Source organism: Mytilus californianus, unplaced genomic scaffold (assembly GCF_021869535.1).
Source record: "Mytilus californianus isolate M0D057914Y unplaced genomic scaffold, xbMytCali1.0.p SCAF_9, whole genome shotgun sequence".
NCBI classification, from domain to species: Eukaryota; Metazoa; Mollusca; class Bivalvia; order Mytilida; family Mytilidae; genus Mytilus; species Mytilus californianus.
The window spans coordinates 7529720-7549784 of record NW_026262745.1 but is presented as its reverse complement, the minus strand read 5'-3'; the positions used below and the strand labels follow the sequence as shown (position 1 = coordinate 7549784).

At 31.9% G+C, this 20065-nt stretch overlaps 1 long non-coding RNA gene across 1 annotated transcript; it reads right to left on the bottom strand.

Annotated features, from left to right (window-relative positions):
• Positions 1–15067: 15067 nt before the first annotated feature.
• Positions 15068–19230, bottom strand: LOC127715003 (uncharacterized). Its single transcript, XR_007988059.1, has 3 exons — positions 19167–19230; positions 18191–18293; positions 15068–15186 (listed from the first exon to the last, which is right to left on the bottom strand). It is a non-coding gene; the product is annotated as an uncharacterized LOC127715003 (long non-coding RNA).
• Between the last annotated feature and the right edge of the window lie 835 nt (positions 19231–20065).

Genomic DNA, 20065 nt, shown 5'->3' with positions numbered 1-20065 from the left:
ATCCATACTCTGCAATTCTCTGAATGTAATGGTTCCATAGTAGACAATCATAACTGATTAACGGCCAGAAATATTTTAAAGTGCAGAAAGCATTATCATTTTCGTATGTAAGATTGCATAACTGCCTACTTATTTTTTTTTAAATTATCGCAAAAAAAAACTAAGCATCATCAAAAATACTTTCATCGAAAATTTCTTCATTCAGAGCTTTATTCAACTGAAGCGATTTTATAATATATCTAAATGAAGTAATAAGATCTCAAGGTCATCTTCAATTAGAATATTTCTGTCGACCTTATTCAAAACCGGTACAAATTTATCTTATGCATCCCATATATAATTTAAATATCTGAAGGCTGATTTTCTCATCAATGAATATAGCAGCAACTCGTTCAATATAAGGGTTGAATGCTCTGAAATATGTGAAAGAAAATTTAAGTTTTGATCTATCATAAGTTTCTGATTCAAATTATGTAATATTCTGTAAAAAGGTCTTCCTTTCCGGTCTGATCTATTTAAATAAATCCTGTTTGCCTTGCACTTTTGATTGAGAAATATCAGCTTCTAGAGGAAGAAGAGTAAAAACAATTGGTACTAAATCCATTCTTTTGTATTTTCAATACCATCTGAGCTGACAACCACACCAGTAACTGAAAGTTTAAGGACACTTATGTCTGGATACAGCAATGCAAATTTTTGCTGTGGAAAAACTTCTGGTAAGTATATTTTTCCTTGGCATGTTCCTGTTAAAGAACTTGGGCTTTTCAAGTTTGTGTAAAGGGATCGTAATCATAACTGGCCATTTATCTGAGCCTGACCCAAGTCAAGAAGCCTGTACTTCAGTGGTTGTCGTTTGTTGCTATGTCATATTTTATTTTTGTTTTAATTTTCACATTTCACATTTTGTTACGTGGGTAATATATAGGTCACTATATGGTATAAGACCAACCTGCCGCATCCAAAATAGATTGAGTTGATGCCCAACTTGGAGCTTTTGTATGAGTTGAATGTTCGTTTGCTTTTAAATTTTCATATGAGTATGACTCTTTTATTGCCTGAACTATCCAACGATCAAGTGTAACTACTCTCTGGTTTGTGGGGTTCTTTAATAGCAAGAAAATGTTTGACTTTGTTAACTTCTGTCTACTAATTTTAGATCTATCTAAATATACAGAAATTGACCTATTTAGATCTAATAAATGATATCTTTGAAATGTGGTACATTATTTTTTGTTCTAAAATGACTTTGTCTATCCTGTTTTTCTAAACCATGCCTTATGAAGTTTTACCCTTATCCTGTATTTTCATTGAATCTTGGTCAATCCAAAGACTCTGTTAATCACTGCATCTTTTGAAAAGTTGTTAGGCGACCCCCCTCTGGAATTTCTGGACATATTACTAGGCTAACTTGTATGTCAACTATCACTCCGCTTGGGGATCCGAATGGAACCCAAAGGAGTTCTTAAAGGACTATTTCAGTCCAAATTTTTCTCGACCTTCATCTAGGACGGCTCTATTACAGTACCTACCTATTGTTTTAATTATTAATATGTTCTCGTCCTGAACATGCATACAATATTTGCCATTGGACGATAAGCATGAAATATTTGCCACTGGACGATAAGCATTCAACAATATTGTTAGCATTCTCAGGAAAGGTGTTGATGATCCTTTTGTTCCTGATTGTTTTATTATTTTTTAAGAGCTTGGAGTTGATAATCATACTGCTGACCAACAAATAACTTGAGTATGGGTTTGACGTTCCTTTTCTCAAAACGTTCATCGGAAAGTATCAACACCCAATAGATGAATATTCAGTGTCAACTTCTCAAATAATATAGGATTGTCTTGAGTTATATATACTAGGTGCTGACGCTGTGTGTCTATTTACTTTACCGTTTTTACTTCATTTGTCTTTGTTCTATTATGTGTTTTGGGCGTTTCTGATGCGGATGGGTCCAGAGGTGCGTATCGGACGTAGTCGGATATTATAGTTTTTTTGGGTTTTTTTTTGTATACCCTTGTATATATTTTACTTAATTTGATGCATTTTTCATAGCTTTTTAACTGGAATTAGCAGATGTGGCACTTAAATCACAAAAAGTTACATAGAAACAAAATTTGTTTGGAAATCGACGTTATGCAACAAATCATATGCAACCGGATGTGTAGTGTTCAATTTAAAAGTAGCAAACTATCTCCTTTATTTCAAGGAAAAACAAATTTAGAATTCTTATAATGATAGCTCCTTTATCACACCGAAAGTGCGTATGGATGATGTTGATGACAAAAATTATGCTAGTAATTTCAAAATTTTCCCACAGTGCTGCAGAACAGTGAATGAAAAAAGAATATAAAAATGATTTAGCAATAGAAGTGTCCAATAGCGTCTTGGGGTAGTATAAACGCCTACCAAGAGTGTATCTTCAACTGCTCCGTAGTTGTTATTTGTTGCATCAGTTCAAGAAGATTATTTTTTCTAACGCTCCGACCAACGGAGAATTGACTAAGAGTTATGTAATTTCTTCCAGCCTTTACACTCCATTTAGACATTATTAGATCTGGAAGGTGGAGGATGCAGATAGTTTTATCATCTGGAATGTGTTCATACTGCTGAAAGTATGATTTTTTGAAGAGATTATCAACATCATATGCTTTTAAATTTGTATTGGAATACCGCTATCTGTCTTGACAAGTGTATAATGCGTTTCGCAGCTGACTAGTTCATTGTTTTAATTACAACAACCTGTATTTAGGTTTGTGAAGACATATATTTTCCATATGTAATAGTTATCTTTTGGCATTAGCTCCCAGTTGTTTTTGTGTACCAAACAGATTGAAGATTTAATAAACGGATATGTCCAACTCTTTATACCATTGCAACAAGTTGTTTCAATTCGTTCGTCCTCGAAATATATATCCAATAAATCCTGACGATGTATACAGAAATAGATTGATTGGTGTTTGCTTTCCGCTGTTTAAAAATAGAAAACACATGCTGGACCCGAAATGTATCTAGAAATTTTACAATACGGGTTGGTTTAGAATAAAACTTTTGGGCAAATAAGAGAAGATTTCAGTTTGCCAATATTGAACTTTCCATATCTATTAAGCAACAAATCAGGGTGTTGGAACCTCAGTTTCTAAATCATGAGTTGGTCAAACATAACCTATGAAATGTGTCACAGACATGGATATGTCTTAGCCATTCTTTGTCCACTTTACATCACCAAATGAGACTTAACACCAAATTTGTACTAAGGTTAAGCAGCTCGAACTGTGCCAATTATTGCGCAGGATATACATACCCTTCCGGAGCAACTTATATCACCATAGATTCTTGTCGCTCAGTCGTACGTTTTAATGTATATTTTGAAGTGTTTTGTAGACTGTTTGTATTGTCCTCACTCTTTGCCAGGATTTTGTCGGTCTCTATGAGACTTGTGTGTTGAAAATTTCTGCTTTTACTTTTATCATGTTCCTCCCAATTATTTTAATATTTTTTTTTGGGGGGGGGGGGGGTCTCTTATCCATATAATGTTTTAAAAAGTCATCGCCAGGGAATTTTTCCCGAAAAACAAATCTTAGTTATTTTTTTTTAGACGATAGTGGTATACCTTTAACAGCGTATTCTGGCTTAAAAGGAAAAGTTAATTAGGATCTCATAGAAAGCTTTTGACAATTCTTATAAGGCACATGATTGAATGATTAATTCTATATGTTGAACAATATTATTATATTAATATATTTTAAATAGCTTATTTATGTGTTCCGTGATGTTTCAAAAAGATACTTCATGGTCGAAATCTTCTCGGTTGTTTGAACATACTCAATCTAGAAAAAAATATATACTTGTATAGCTTCCATAACAAATTCACTGTACATTTCATAAGATTGACATATTTTTTGTATGTGTCGCTTAAATATACATTGAACTTGTATATATCTAAATATATAAGAGACATAAATTGTCGAAATCCGGATATTGTTTTCTGTTTAGTATTAAATTTATAATTAAGATCCATTTATTACATCGGTGATCCGTTTATTTGGCAATCGCCAATGGCAGTCAGCAGGGTTTAAGAACATTTGTTGTTCGACCTGTTAGTCAAATGCGTTTTGTTAAAATATACTTTTTCACTTTTTTGGTCTTTTGGAAGATGTTGTTTGTGCTGTATTTAGACCCCTCTAACAAGAAATTTGTTTTGCGTGCACACGTATAAAATTGCGGTTTTTATCCAACGCAATCATAGGTTTGAACGTTGTTTTCAATTTAGACTTGTAAATATATAATTATATTTATCGATAGTATTGTCCTATCTTGAATTTAAGAAAAGGCACAATAACGACTAAATTGCGAATGAATATGTGCATTCACGCTACAGTCAAGCAAGAGTAATAATATGAGTAATTGCAATCAATTGCTCGCTATATAACACGTCTGGTTGACGTTTTATGGTTTGAGTTTTTATGGTGGCGAGTTTTACCCAGAAAATCGTATGAAAATTAACTGCATGTACAAGGCCAAGTAATGTAATCGAAAACATGATGTGGATATCTGTAAAAATTGATTTATAATGTATTTAACAATGGAACTGTCGGACTAATAATGACATTATCTTTATATTTTTTGTCACTGTCTGCAATATGTTGATAATACAAGGCAACTGTATGTCGAGATATCTACATGTATCAATACCCCGTCATCGAACCGTCTTAATCTTATAATCAGGGTTTCAAATGTTTTTTTGAGATGAAAAACAGCACTAGAAGCAGTATTTAATTTTTGTGTGTCCTGATCGTGTCATAGATTAAATCTCCACCATTGTCAACATAAGGAAATGTCTGTACCAAGTCACGAATAAAGCAGTTGTTTTCCATTCTTTTGATGTGTTTGAGCTTTTGATTTTGCCTACGATAAAGGATTTTCCATTTTAAATTTTCCTTGGAGTTCGGTATTTTTATTATTTTACTTCTCAATGTTTGCTTTGCTTGAAAATGGTCTAGGTTCTGTATTTATAAGGTTTCCTTCCTCATTAAGGTGTTTTGTATGTAGATATAAATAACTGAAAAATGTTTTAGTTAACTTACGAGCAAGTGTCATAGTATTACACAACCACCATTTGCACGAGATCCATCAATATCATTATCATCATCATCATCATCAGGCATATTTTCAGATTTTAGGAGAAAATTTGAATTGATATCATAAAGTTTATCTATGAATATTTTATACATAATATCGAAAAAATTTCAGGCGTCCGAAGCGCTTTTCTGGATTTACCTTCAACGGGAACGCTCAACCTGTGATATAATTCCAACATACTGAGTTTGACACGAAATGTCTTTCTAGGTTAGCCTAGCATATAAAACCCAGATTACTAGGATGTTGCTACTGTTGTACTACATAGGAATAAATTTACATCATTTCAGAATAACCTAACAACACATGTGACACTTTAAAAATATTATGCTATCGAAGCGCTTTCTGGATTGCCTTCATCAATACGCTGAAAGCCAAACACTTTAATGTCAGTTATTACTGCCAGTTTCAATTTGTTTTATTTTTCTCAATGAAACCGGTATCGTAAGGTTATTTCATTGTCAACATCTACAAGTAAAACAAACAATAAATTAATAAAAAAAAAATAAGATAATTTTAATAAACAATTATTTTTTTTATTCTGCAAAGATATTTACCCACAGGAAGTATGCTGTTGTGTTTTTTTGTTTTCCTAATGATTTTAAACAATTTCTTATGTTCTCCACAGAACTGATTTTTTTTTACCAAGCGACAATATGTCTTATCTCATGCTTTTATATCTAGCTTTATATAGTTTTATCACATGACTTCGTGGAAAAGAGTTAATAAGTAACATTTTCATTTTCCGTGTCTAAAATATTTGCAGAAAACGTGTTATTTCGTTTTACGCGGGAAATGTAAAAAAAAAACGCTTTCCTGTACTTACCTGATATTTTTACAATCTGTTTCAGGTGATATTCTATTAACAGATATTCGCGTATCAACATTAAAGAAGGAAGTATCTTACGCCCCAAATTGGAATGAAACAATAATATAATAGTCCAAACTTTAGACATAAATAAGAATATTAACCAGAAAGAAATACGATTCTAATCAATATCCCAATAATCTAGAATTAACGTACTACCGTACATGTCGGTTTTAAAACATATCTTCAATTTCGATTTCGAGAAAATATGTTACATGCTTTTAGTTATTTAGTTTGAGTGCTCTTTAACTTCGTACTTATCTTATATGGTTCTCTAATATGTACTGTTTTGAATAGAGTCTTACAAAACGCGTGTTTGCAGTATTAAATTGTAGGACTGGGATCTTCAGTGACGGCTTTGAATTGCATGTGTTACATTTTGTAGGTTAATTCAATATAATACCTTTTCGGACGTATAGAAATGAAAAATAGTTGCATACTGTGAATAAATCTTTTCAAAATGCAGTGCACATTTACTTATTACAATGTTTCAAACGAAACAAGTCTGAATGTCTTGTCCTTACATATATGAGTATCTAGTAGTTTCTCGGTCTATCTCGCCAAATTATTGACTTTAACAATTAAAAACATGAAGATGGTATTATATCTTATTTGAAATTTCGGGACAAATCACTTCTCTGTTTGTTTGAAATAGTGCGACAATTAAAAAAATTTCTAAGGTTTCCACAGTATTTAAGTCATAATGCAGTCAGAAGTAGTGTTTTAAATTCTAGAGATAACTTGTGTACTGTGTGAATAGAGACTGACATTGTTGTGCATTTTATCCATACTAGTTGCCCTACCTATCATTGGCATGCCCAGTTATTGAGTAAATATATTGAGTGTCATAATATATTATTTCTGTATCAATATTTGTAGCTTGTCCGAAGAAATATAAAATACATGTGTCTGTTAGATTCGTTTCCCCTTATGTGTGTGTTATTTGTGGATATTAAATAACGACTGTATTCCTCATTACACAGATGTACTAGCCACGTCATCTAGAAAATATTTCCTCACCTTCGTCGTCATCATGGTCGTCTTTCCATTATCAATTCAAACTTTTCTGATTGGGTCCCAATAATATATCCTCTAGACATTAAACAAATTACAGATACAGCTTCCCCGGTATCATTCCTTGACCTGTACCTCGAATTTGACCACAGCGGTCATTTCAGTACAAGAGTCTATGACAAACGAGACGATTTTAATTTTGAAATTTAATATTTTCTTCACCTAAGCAGCAATATTCCAACTGCATCCGCGTATGGAGTATACATTTCTCAACTCATACGATATTCAAGAGCTTGCAGCTGCTACTCAGGCTTTTTGAAACGTCGTCGGGGTCTGAGCAAAAAAATAATGAGCCAGGTTTGTCAAAAAGTTCATCGGAAGATACCAAGACATAATAGATAAGTTTTCAGTGTCTACTTCACTAATAACACAAGATGGTCCTGAAGTTGAGTATCTTTTTATTTTCATTTAGTTTCCCCGTTATTTATATTCGTGCTGTTTCTTTTGGTCTATGACTTTTGACGTGACTCGATATGTATGCATCCCGCCATCGGATTTTTGACTTTTTAACTTTGGGCATTCCTGGTGCAGGTGGGTCCTGAGGTGCGATTTTGACAAAAGGGTTTTTTTATAGTGTTGTTTCTATTTTGTTCATCCTTGTATTTATATAAACTTTATATTTACTTCACCCAGAAAGTGTATACTATACATGTATATGGTATGTACTATCAGCGAGAGAAACCTTTATTTTTTGGTGACGTCATTAATTTGTATGTTTGTTTGAATTTTTTAGTTAATTATGATGTATGGTGACACAGTTTTGGCTGCTGGATCCTAGTTATTGTCACATTAACCTATTATGTCTCTGCAAATTTTCACAATATATTTCAAAATTATCTATACCACTCTTAGTCGAGCGGAGGAAGGGACAATTTTAGATTTAAATTCCCTCAATACCTCATGGCATTCTAAAAGCTCATTGGAAAGCCTAAATCGTGCACTTTTTGAAAATATGTGTCGTAAATATAAAAGCTGGTGCCATCTTTCATTAAATCGAGGTCAAAGGTCATCACTACAAAAATCCTATTTTCATCTAGAGAAACAAACCACTGAATGTTTCAAAATGTTTAATCCATTCAATAAATATACAAGTAGTATTATTTAACAATGCTCAAGTTCCAACTAAGATCTTTTTCGAAGGTATCACGTTAAATTGAAATTTCCTGATGGAAAAACACATTACAAACAAACGCACCTTACAATGCTTGTCACTTTTACGGTTAAATTCAATAATTGAAATTGTGATAAAATGCAGATTTTTAACGAATTATTTTACTTATTACTTATCAACTTCAAAAAGTAAATCGGGTCGATTTTGCGATGGCGGTTGTACCTTTAAATTACACCTTAACAGCAAGGGCAAATAATGCAAGGTGAAAAAGGTGATTTTTTCGATGTAAATTTTCGCAATTTTCAGATGCTCTGTCCTTTACAGATAGGAATAGTTAAAAATGCCCTTATAATGTTTGAAGTTTCAGAGTAACCATAGTTACAATTTTGTTCACAAATTATGTCAAGAAAAGTGTTAATTATAAGATTATTATACCGAAACAGCAGACGGGTCTTCATTGCAAGTAGAGTAACGCCAGATGGGGCCTTCTTTAACGTCATTGTCACCACATTTGACATGTGTCTATTCAAAAACCAATTAAAGATCATACGTACGGATCCTATCAACAAATTGATATTGCTCTTACCAGTTGTGTCTGCAAAACGCTTGAACGGATGGTCTATGATATCCTTGTATGGTTCCTAGAATCTAATGGGCTTTTAGCCAATATCCAGTGCGGATTCCAACAGGACCGTAGTACTCTTGATCATCTTGTTCGATTTGAATCTTTCATCCGTTATGGTTTTGCAAAACACAGAAAAGAACCGTCTAAATTTCTTTTAATTGATAAATTCAACAACACTTACCGTTATCTTGATGATATTTGTTCGTTAAATAATCAAGAGTTCTCTAACTATACTGCTGAGATTTACTCAAAGAAACTTACTTTAAATAAATCTTCTATCAACAGCAATAACTGTCCTTTCCTAGATTTAATAAAAAATATTTCAGTATTACACCAGAAACTCTACTCAAAAATTTACGACAAAAGGGATGAATTTTCTTTCCCTACTGTTAATTTTTCCTTTTTGGACGATGATGTTCCTTTGGCGCCGTCTTACGGTGTTTATATATCCCTACTCGTTCGCTATATATGCTCGTGTCTGTAGTGAAGTTTTGGATTTTAAAGAGCGTAATCTATGTATTACTAGTAAAATATTAAGTCAGGGATTTCGTTACCCCAACTTTCTTAAAAACTTTCTTAAAACCTTTAATAAATTCTTTCATAGATATAAAGATTTGGTCTGCAATTGTGGCTGTACCTGTAGAAAACTTATTTCAAACGGAATAGCACATCCTAAATTTTACGGTGATGTTGTAAACCGATCTCGGAAATTTAGATACGATCCGGGTAAACTTGTCAATCCTTTAAATAAACTTATTCTAAAAGGTTACCTATTCAACACTGTAATTAAAAAAATCTTTGAATATGTTTTTATTGGTATTAATATTGATTTTGTTATCAGTAAATAATACCATACTAAATATTACACATATGTACTTTCACGGTACAACAATCTGTCGATACCTTTAGTTTGGCATTGAACAAGGTCATGTTTTTTTCCGTCTGTTAATGACGTTTTTACACTAAATCCATCGGATGTTGGATGTGTACTGATTGATATTTAAGTCATTAGTTGTTATTGGCTTTGAACTACGAGTACTCTCAGATCTGTACGTAGTGTCTTTTTTGTTTTTGGGATGTATAAGTACCCGTCCACGTCCACTCTGTTTTTGGTAGATGTATTTTTTTTGTATCCATCTGATGAGTTAAGCCTGTTTCAACTGATTTTTATAGTTTGTTCTTATGTTGTACTGTTACACCACTATCCCAGGTTAGGGTTGGGTTGAGCGCTAACAAACATGTTTGACCCCGCCTCATTCTTTATGTGTCTGTTCCAAGTCAGGAGCATGTAGGTCAGTGGTTGTCGTTGGTTCATGTCTGTTATATTTGTTTTTCGTAAATTGTTTTGTTATAAATTAGGCCGTTAGTTTTCTCAATTGAATTGTTTCATATTTTTCATGGGGCCTTTTATAGCCGACCATACGGTATGGGTATTTTTCTCATTGTTGAAGGCCGTACGGTTGCCTATAATTGCTTACATTCACTTCATTTGAACTTTGGTGGATAGTTGTCTCATTGGCAATCATACCACATCTCCTTATTTTTATATATGTAGTGTTTTCGACCTTGAAAAGGCCTATGACAATACTTGGAAGTATGGTATTTTAAAAGATCTTTTTGTTGTGGGGTTGAAGGCAATATGCCAAATTTCATTTTGAGACATAATAGGTAAAAGTGTCAAACATTGGGGAACAGCAGTCAAAATTGTATTATGATCTTAATCTCTATGAAACAAATTACTATTTCAACAAAGAAAATCAAAATGCTATATTGACAGTCTATAGACAAAGTACATAAGCAAAAATGAAAGACAAGAACATTAAAAGTCCATAGCACAATAACACAATGGCGGAATGTATAAATACATCAAAATGATATTTAAGTCTCAGATGAATAGTAGCTGGATTGTTTTTGCAATAATGAAATATTTGGTTTCGTTTGTTTGCTAAAAAGAGGCAAAATATACCAGAGGGACATTCAAACTCATAAGTCGAAAATAGCTGACAACGCCATGGCTAAAAAAGAAAAAGACCAACATACAAACAAAAGTACACAAAACACAATATAGAAAACTAAAGACTGAGCAACACGAACCCCTAAAAAAAACTGTGGGTGATCTCAGGTGCTCCCGAAGAGTAAGCAGATCCTGCTTCATATGTGGCACCTGTCGTGTTGCTCATGTTAGTACAAACCCAGTAATAATTCTAATTCGGTAGGTCACATTCGGGAAAAGGGGACGGGATTATCATCTGTGAACGGATATTCCATAACGATCAACCAACTTGTGATGACGTCCGTAAAATATACGAAGGGATGATTTCAAATTCACCACTTAGAACTATTGCTAATTTGTCATTACTCTGAATACTTAGCTAATTATTCAAAGTTGTCTTTATACTTTTTTTTTTATTCAACAATATATTGCACGTTGTCAACAATTTACTTCACTAATTCAGCATTCTATTGAAGGGTCCCTTTATTTTTTGCCAGAGATCCAGGGTAATTCTCTGATAATAATTATTATATTACATCTTAATCAAATCATAATATATCATTTTTAATCATGAAATAAACAAGTATATATGAGAATTCTTATTTATCGATATGTATCATCTAGCTTTTTTGGTAAAAATAGTTTCCGGAAATAGTTCTTACTTTCTGTTATCAATTTACTAGTATCGTTTTGAAATCTCTTCCTGGTTAGGAAATCACACCAGTTCTAATATTGATTTAAAAAATGATTATGAGCTATTCACAGGTATGTCTTAATTAGAAATTCAATATAGTAATTTCGATTCTTTAATAAATTTATTATGTAATATACTCTTCTTTTTTTAACGATAAAATACAGAGGATAACGAGTACCGTTATCAATCCACGCTTGTCTTTTCCTTTTCTGTTGAGTATATATCTATACTACTAAAATAACGAGGTCCAATTTGTTAGCCGGCATCGCGTAAAAAAAGACGAACCAAAGAATTCAACTTTATATATTATTAAAATAGGACAATGGTTTTGATTACAAATTACACCATTCTAGGCCCATTTGTTTTCCACATAATTAGTATTACCAATTATTAACAAGTTCCGGGTCAAATCCGATACCGATACCAATAGTATATGTCACCTGTTACCTGTTACCCAATCTGTACGTTCCGCCTCTGTCAGGTGCACCACCAAACGGTGTATTTGGGATTTGCTATATACACGAGTCATAATCACACCTGAACTTCGTCATTATACATGAATTGACACTACTAAATTCAATCATTGTCACATGTAGTTTCCGGTTGTAGTAGGAAAACCAGGACGGGTTCAAACAGAAAGATTTTGAAATTAGAGAAAACAGTTCACCTTATAATCAGCATTACTTTATCAGATAACAATACGAATACTAAAAATCCAGGCTAAAAATAAGGCGTAGGTACTTTCCAATTTGTTAGCCGGTTCAACTTTATATATAACTAATATAGGACAATGGTATTGATTAAAAATTGCACCATTCCAGGCCCTTTTGTTTTCAAAATAATTAATATAACCAATAATTAACGAGTTTCGGGTCGACGGGTTCAAACAGAAAGATTTTGAAAGCAGAGAAAACTGTGCATAATAATGGTAAAAACCCAGGTTAAAAATATGGCGCTGATAAGGAATAAAATTATGAAAGTTTAAAGATTTGCGCAACGGTACTAATATAAGAAGATGATGTTATAAAATTCGTGTTGACGATTTTATAACATCATCTTCGTATATATCCATCTTATGTTAGTACCGTTGAGCGAATCTTTAGACTTGTGAAACTTATGACGATTAACGTAAATGTGTTTTCAAAGAAATGTTAACCATATATTTTAAAAAGATTTATTTTACTTTAAAGACATAAAACACATTTAAGTAGTATTTTCTATCTTGTTTCTGGTCATTTTGTTTCTCTAGTGTCTTTGTAAAATCGTTGTGGTCAAAATTATATTACACCATATCTATATTCAGCAAGGATAAGTATCACATGATTTCGTGGAAAAGAGTAAATAATAAGAAAAAAAAATAGTCATGTGAGGTTTAAATTTTATTTTAAATTATGTACAATATACCTTTTTGGATATCGAATTATTTTTACATTTATATTACATTATTCAAGCAAAAAGATTATCACAAAGCTTTTGTTTGAAATCTGTCTCATTTAAAGAAATGCACACGTTAGAAGACCGTTTGTTTCGTAATAGATCTTCCAGCATATTAATAAAACATTGAAATTAAAACTTAATATATATATATTCTGAAACAGTGTTTTCTAATAAACGATAAGTGATAAGCAACTTGACTAAAATAGGCCAATGAATATAAATTGAATACTATTCAAAATACGTTATATGCTACAATACAGGTGAATAATTTTGAATAAAATGTCACAAAACCAAAACTGTCTTTTGAACATTTACATCTATACCTTGAGTGCACACTTTGAAATCTCCCGCCCGTTTAATTGATTATGCAACCCCAATTTTCTCTTTAAGCCATTAAAATTCTAGCCATGTTTTATGTTGCTTAATAAATCGGTCACGGCCAATTAAGTCGATCGACAAACAAAAAAAACTGGTAGCTTGTGCGAAAGCATCAGGCCGGGGAATATCTATTTCTAATGACGGCCATATTAATTATTTATTATCCATCAACACCAAATTCTCCATATCACAAAACATATGAAGCATTAAAACATTCTATCAGATAACATTTACGAAGTTTTTGAATTGGGACAAGCTATTTACACGAGGAAGAGTTACACGATTGTCTATTATGAAATTTTCTCCTTTTAATCTCGATCAGAGGATTTACAAAAGGTAAACAACAGACGCAAATTTGTCATACTTATACAAACTAATTGTGCAGACTTGCTCCATTTTCATTAGGCAGATTACATACATGAAGAATGAAAAAAAGCTAGCATTATCCACGTTCCGGCATATTAATAATGTTCTCTCACCACATTTTCTGACTATGGTGAACTCAATGATCCCATCTAACATGAAATAAAGGATATCACTGACATAGTTCTGTCTGCTTCATATCTTTACTTGTATCTTAAATTTTTACAATGAGGGTTGGTTGAAAATAATTCTTTTTTGGCAAAATAAGAGAAGATTTCAGTTTGCCAATATTGAACTGTCCATTTCTATTGAGTAACAAATCAGCAGCGCCTGCATATAAAATATATATATACCAGTTAATACAATACTCGAAAGCTTTTGTTTCTTATCAAGATTTTTCAAATTCATTTGAGGTCAGCTTTGCGTGATTGCGTTGGAACCTTGGTTTCTAATTTATAAGTTTCTGAGATAGTCAACTATAACGTTACGGAATATCTGTTTCACAGATGACCATGGATATGTCGTACTAATTCTTCGATCTCTTTTCCTCGATTGTAACATCAACGAATGAGACTTGACACCAAATAAGTACTTGCAATGACCTGCCGTAAGTTTTGTATGTACATGTTGTTGTGCGTTTGTAGACTTGTGATCATCTTTTCATCGCTTTTGCTTTGAATATTCTTAATAATAAAATTAATCTTCTATGGGTGCCAAGTAACACTGGCATCCATGGAATCAGTTGTAGAATAGGGAAAAAAAGAACGATAATAGATTACATGAAATACAACCAAATTTAAGCAATCTTTTACATGATTTTAGATGCACAAAAAGTCAGTGTTCTATTTCTAGCCGCCGTATCGGTCATACACGTACACGAAGTGTAAGAAGTGATGTTTATTTGTAAATAAGTAATTTTGCTTTAAACTTGAGTTTTAGTATATTGAAGGACCATTAGTTGGATGTAGTATTTGAATTAGGTCCCGCTGCGATGTAGCCTTTCTGTGCTGACGCGGCGTAAAGCAAACATCAATCAATCAATCTTCTCATTTGCCTGACAAGTTCGCTTTTTTCACGACTTTGACGATCTCTCTTGGACTTCTGTGTTTTGATTCTTCGTTTTGAAATGTCCCCTTCAATTTTTGCCATGTTCTTCGAATTTCTTGCATTTCCATTCTGAAGACAGTTTATGAATATGTTTTTAAAAAACTACATTTTTCACACACAAACATTATTCTTATTTTGTTTATTTTTTGGGGAAATGATAGTGGTATACCTTGTTCAGTGTATTCTGGCTAAATAGCAATAACTGATTAGGATCTTATAGAAAGCATCTGACGAATCTTGTACGCACATGCTTGAATAAAAGAATGATTAAAACTACATGTTGAACAATTTTATTATACTGATATGTTTCACATAATGTGTTTATATGTTCCGAAATGGTTCAAAAATATACTTCAGCTGGATATCTTCTCATGTTGTTGAAACATATCCAATCTATAAAAAAAACACAATATAAAGCCTCAGTAACAAATTCATTGTACACCTAAAAAAAATACTTTTATAAAATATTTTGTGTACGTGTCTCTTAAATGTACACTTAATTTGTATATGTAATATACAATAATATTTATCGATATTTTTGTCCATCGTAAATTCAAAAAAAGGCGCAAAAACGAAATAAATGCAACCGTGGATTCCAGCTACAGTCGAGCAAGAGTAATAGTATAATTGAACAGCATGAGTTTTTGCAATCAATTGCCCCATAGCACTACAGATTGACGTTTCATGGTTTTAAGGTGGTGATCTTTACACCATAAAGAAAACATTGTGAAAATTAAAAACCAATTGTTCAAAGAACAATTGAAGGTCTTTCCACATCAGTTTTCTAAATAATTGATAAGCAGCTGCTTCCGGTTTTCTCGAAGTAATTATTGTCGTCCAATCATACGTTTCTTCATACTGATTCGAAAAATAAATGGTTTCTATTTACTTTTGTGTGAAATAAGGGAGTTAATTTGCTACTTCCGGTGAAGCTAATGTCACTTCAGGTCTCATATGATAGCTTCTTTCACACTGATTTCAAAAATATTTGGTTTCCATATATTTTTGCCTAAAATAAGGAAGATAATTGCCAACTTCCGGATTAGAAAGTGTCACTTGCGGTCTCAAATGATAGCTGCTTTCCACTGATTCCAAAAAAGTATGGTTTCTATATACTTTTGCATGTAATAAGGGAGATAATAAGCTACTTCCCGTTTATCTTCCAGTCTCAAATGTATGCATATTTAAAAAAAATGTATCGTTTCTAGGTACATTTCCATGTAATAAGTGCAAAAATGGCTACTACCGGTTTACTCAAGGTCACTTCCGTTTAATATTTTTCAAGGTCATATGTCATTTAACATTTTTCAAAAAACCCTATGGCTTTATCATGTACCAAGTTGAAGTAATAATCAATTAACCTTAAATTTAACCATTTCAGGGACAATAACTCCTATAAGATGTCTTTGGATTGTTTCGGACCAAATATATCATATCTTCATCACAATGAGGCAACCATTTTCTAGTTCTTATAAATATACCTTTAAAGTTGTCAGAGGAAATCATAAAACCAGGCAAAGTCTAAATTGAGAACATGACCATGACCTCAAATTCATTTTTATGTACCAAGGACCTCAAATCCAAATACCCTAGGTCTCTATTACTTACCATTCATGCGATACATTGACATATCACTTATGTCAAATACATAGGTCTTCGTATAGCTTCTGTTAAAATAGGACAAAACATCCTTAAAATATAACGAGCAATTTAGTAAAATAAATTTGTCGATTTCTTTTACGGTTACGGAGGAGATGCACGAACAAATAAATAGTGTTTTTGGAGATAAGTCTTACAATAAAAAGTCTTCGACTAAACAGGGTCAATTTTAAAAGCACAATAACTGTTTGATATCATATGAAAAATATATAAGCGATGTCTTGCGAAACACAAATTACACACAAGAAACAAAGGCGGAAGAAGAAAAATAATAAAAATTATAACCCAATTGTTCTGTGAACAATTGAAGGTCTTTCCACCCCAAATAGACATATTTAGACAGGAAAATATTCAATTTAAGTTTAAAATGTCAATTCTGGTGTCAGATAATAGCTTAATTTTATGCTGCTTCCCAAAAAATATGGTTTTTATATACTTTTGCTAAAAATAATGGAGATAAGTAGGTACTTTCGGTTTACAAAAAGCTTATGCCGCAAACATTTGGACATGATTCCCCACTGATTCAAAAAGATATAAAGTTTCCGCAAATTGTAAATGAAAATAATGCAAAAAATTGTTACTTCTGGTTTACAAAAGGTTCAAGGTCATATATCTGTAACAAAATGTAAAAGACCCTCTGACTTTATCTTGAACCAATAAGAAGTAAGAGCAAAGGTCAAAATCTAGAACGTCAAATCAAACTTTGACCTTCATCCCAATTTCAAGGTCATAATACAAGGACCTTAACTCAAAAGACCCTAGATCTCTACTATATATGGTTAATGAGTTATATCACCATACGGCTAATTTGAAATATAAGAGGGGAGAAAACTCCCATTAAAATTTCTACGTAACCTTTCAGCTAAAATTAATGTGTTACGACATGTCGCGACTAACAATTTTGTAAAAATATTTTGTCGATATCATATACAATTTCTAAAAATAATTGATAGCAAGCCAAAATCAAAATTTTGAACATGACCTTGACCTTTGTCCTTGACCTCATTTTCTTTTTTATGGAGCAAGGACCTCAAATCAATAGACCCTTGATCTCTATTACTTGCCAGTTACAAATACATTTCACTTATATGAAATACAAAAGGGGATCTTATAGCAAATACAGAAGGGAATATAACTCTCATATGAAATCTCTATAACACTTCGTTCAAATTAAACAAAACATATAAAAAAGGATATAACGAGCGATTTGGAAAAATACATTTGACGGTTTCTTCTACGGTTGCAAAGTACTAGAAATAACAAGGAAAAACTTGTTCGGGGAGATAACTCTTACAAGAAAAAGTATTCGGTTAAGTGGTGTCAGTTCAAAAGAGTATAAACTGATCAATATCATATACCAAATATCTATAACTTGCAAATCAACTAAACAGCGAAGGAAAAATTAGGCGGAAGAAAAGTGGAAAGACCTAATTAAAATAATGTACAAGGCCAAGTAATCGAATATGTAATGTTGAAGTTTGTTCTTCAATGCACGTATGAACCTTTAACTACATCTATCGACCAACAGTCTTGAACTTACAATCAGGTGTTCAAATCTTCTTTTTTTAGATAAAGGACAGCACTGTAAGTAGTGTTCAATGTTTGTGTGTCATAAATTAACTCGATATTGGTTTCCTTTACTTAAAAAAATGGTATAGATTCTGTATTCTGTTGCCTTTCTCATTAAGGTGTTTTGTATTCAGAAATTACTAACTGGAAGATGTTTTAGATAACTTACGAGCCAGTGTCATAGTATATTACAAACGGGATCGTCGTCCTCATCATCATCATCATCTGGGTACCCATAAGATTGCCTTTTCATATTTAAGTTAATTTTTTTACTAAAAAATAATAATGATGTACAATTTAGGGAAAAGTTCAATTTAGGATCTTTTCAGGTTTATATCTGATTACTTTTAATATTTGATACAGTTGTATACTTGTCTTTAGTTTTTTCTTATGTGCTTTGTCTATATGCCTTTTTGTTTTTCTTTGTTGACATAGTTGTTTGTTTTTATAGTGATTAAGATTATAACACTATATTGACTGCTGTACCCTTATTTTTGACTTTTTTTACCTATTATGGTTTTGTTCACACATTGTTGTCAATATAATAGAATGTTATGCGACTGTCATACAAGTGTGAGGTTTAGCTAGCTATAAAACCAGGTTTATCCACCATTTTCTACATAAGAAAATGCCTGTACCAAGTTAGGAATATGACAGTTATTATCCATTCGTTTAATGTGTTTGAGCTTTTGATTTTGCCATTTGATTCAGGACTTTCCTGTTTGAATTTTCCTCGGAGTTCGGTATTTTTGTTATTTTACTTTTTCCTTGGGTGTTGTGAGTACGAACAAATTTAAACGACATTCGAAAACAAACACATTCAACAGAAAAATATTAATGACATGTAACACTTTTTTTTAAATGTTATAATTCCCAAGCACGATTCTAGATTGTTTTCAACTGGAACGCTAAAATCCAAAACAAAAAGCCAATTATGTATAAGAATCGAAACGCAGACCTTTCTAAAGCAGGCTTATACTTTTATTGTTATTTTAAATCATTTTGTTTTTGTTCGTTTTATTATGAACATCTAAAATTAAAACGACCAATAAATTTACTACAGAAATAACAAATGTTTATTGCACTTGAAATGCACGAAATGTATTTACCCTTTGAATTAAAAAAAACTTAATTAATATATTTACCAACGGGAAAAATGTGTCTGTGCTTTCACTAATTTCCTAGTTTTCCGGATGACTTAAACAGAATTGTGATGTTCTATATAGAACAGAAATTATTTATATTAATCAAAAAAATTATTTTATCACGTGATTTTTTCGAAAACCGTTAACAATAAGTTCTTTAATGTATATGATATATTTACTTCATTTGCAAAGTTTAACTTTTGAATATGTATTTATTTTTAACAGGAAAATGTGAACAAAAGCTTACTTGGAATAACTTTGATAAGGCATTATGTTTCAGATGATACACACAATTATTCATGCATTTTCATTTAGATAAGATAAGATATTTTGTTGGTTAAAATCCAAAATTACAGGATTGTTACCAAAGACAACAAACATCGGCTATACAGAAACATACAAACACATATCAGTCCACATTTATAAACATTGTATATATATAAATTTGATTATCCCCTCCATTATTAAAAAGAAAATGTTGTTACATTAATATATGTATAATCTAAACTCTTCTGAGGAGGTGGTACGACAAAGTTATTTATTACTCAAAGCATTTCAACAATTATACATGTTACTTATGCATTTTACAATGATTCTATTAACATCATTCTCACCAGAAGTATAACAAAATTTAAATCTTACTTCATTAGTCATATTAAAAAAAGAGGGAACTATTTCACTAATTTTAGAAAATAATTGTTCACTAATTGTATTTAGTTTTGTACATTTTATAGTGAAATGAAATTCATATTCCACTTCTAAAAGAGACAAAGGACATATTCTTTTCTTCTAAAAAGTTTTAGTATGTCGACCTTGTTCAATTTTAAGAACACTATCATTTATGCAAATTTTGGCAAAATGTCCTATTACTTTTTCGTCAATGCTTAACATTAAATAGG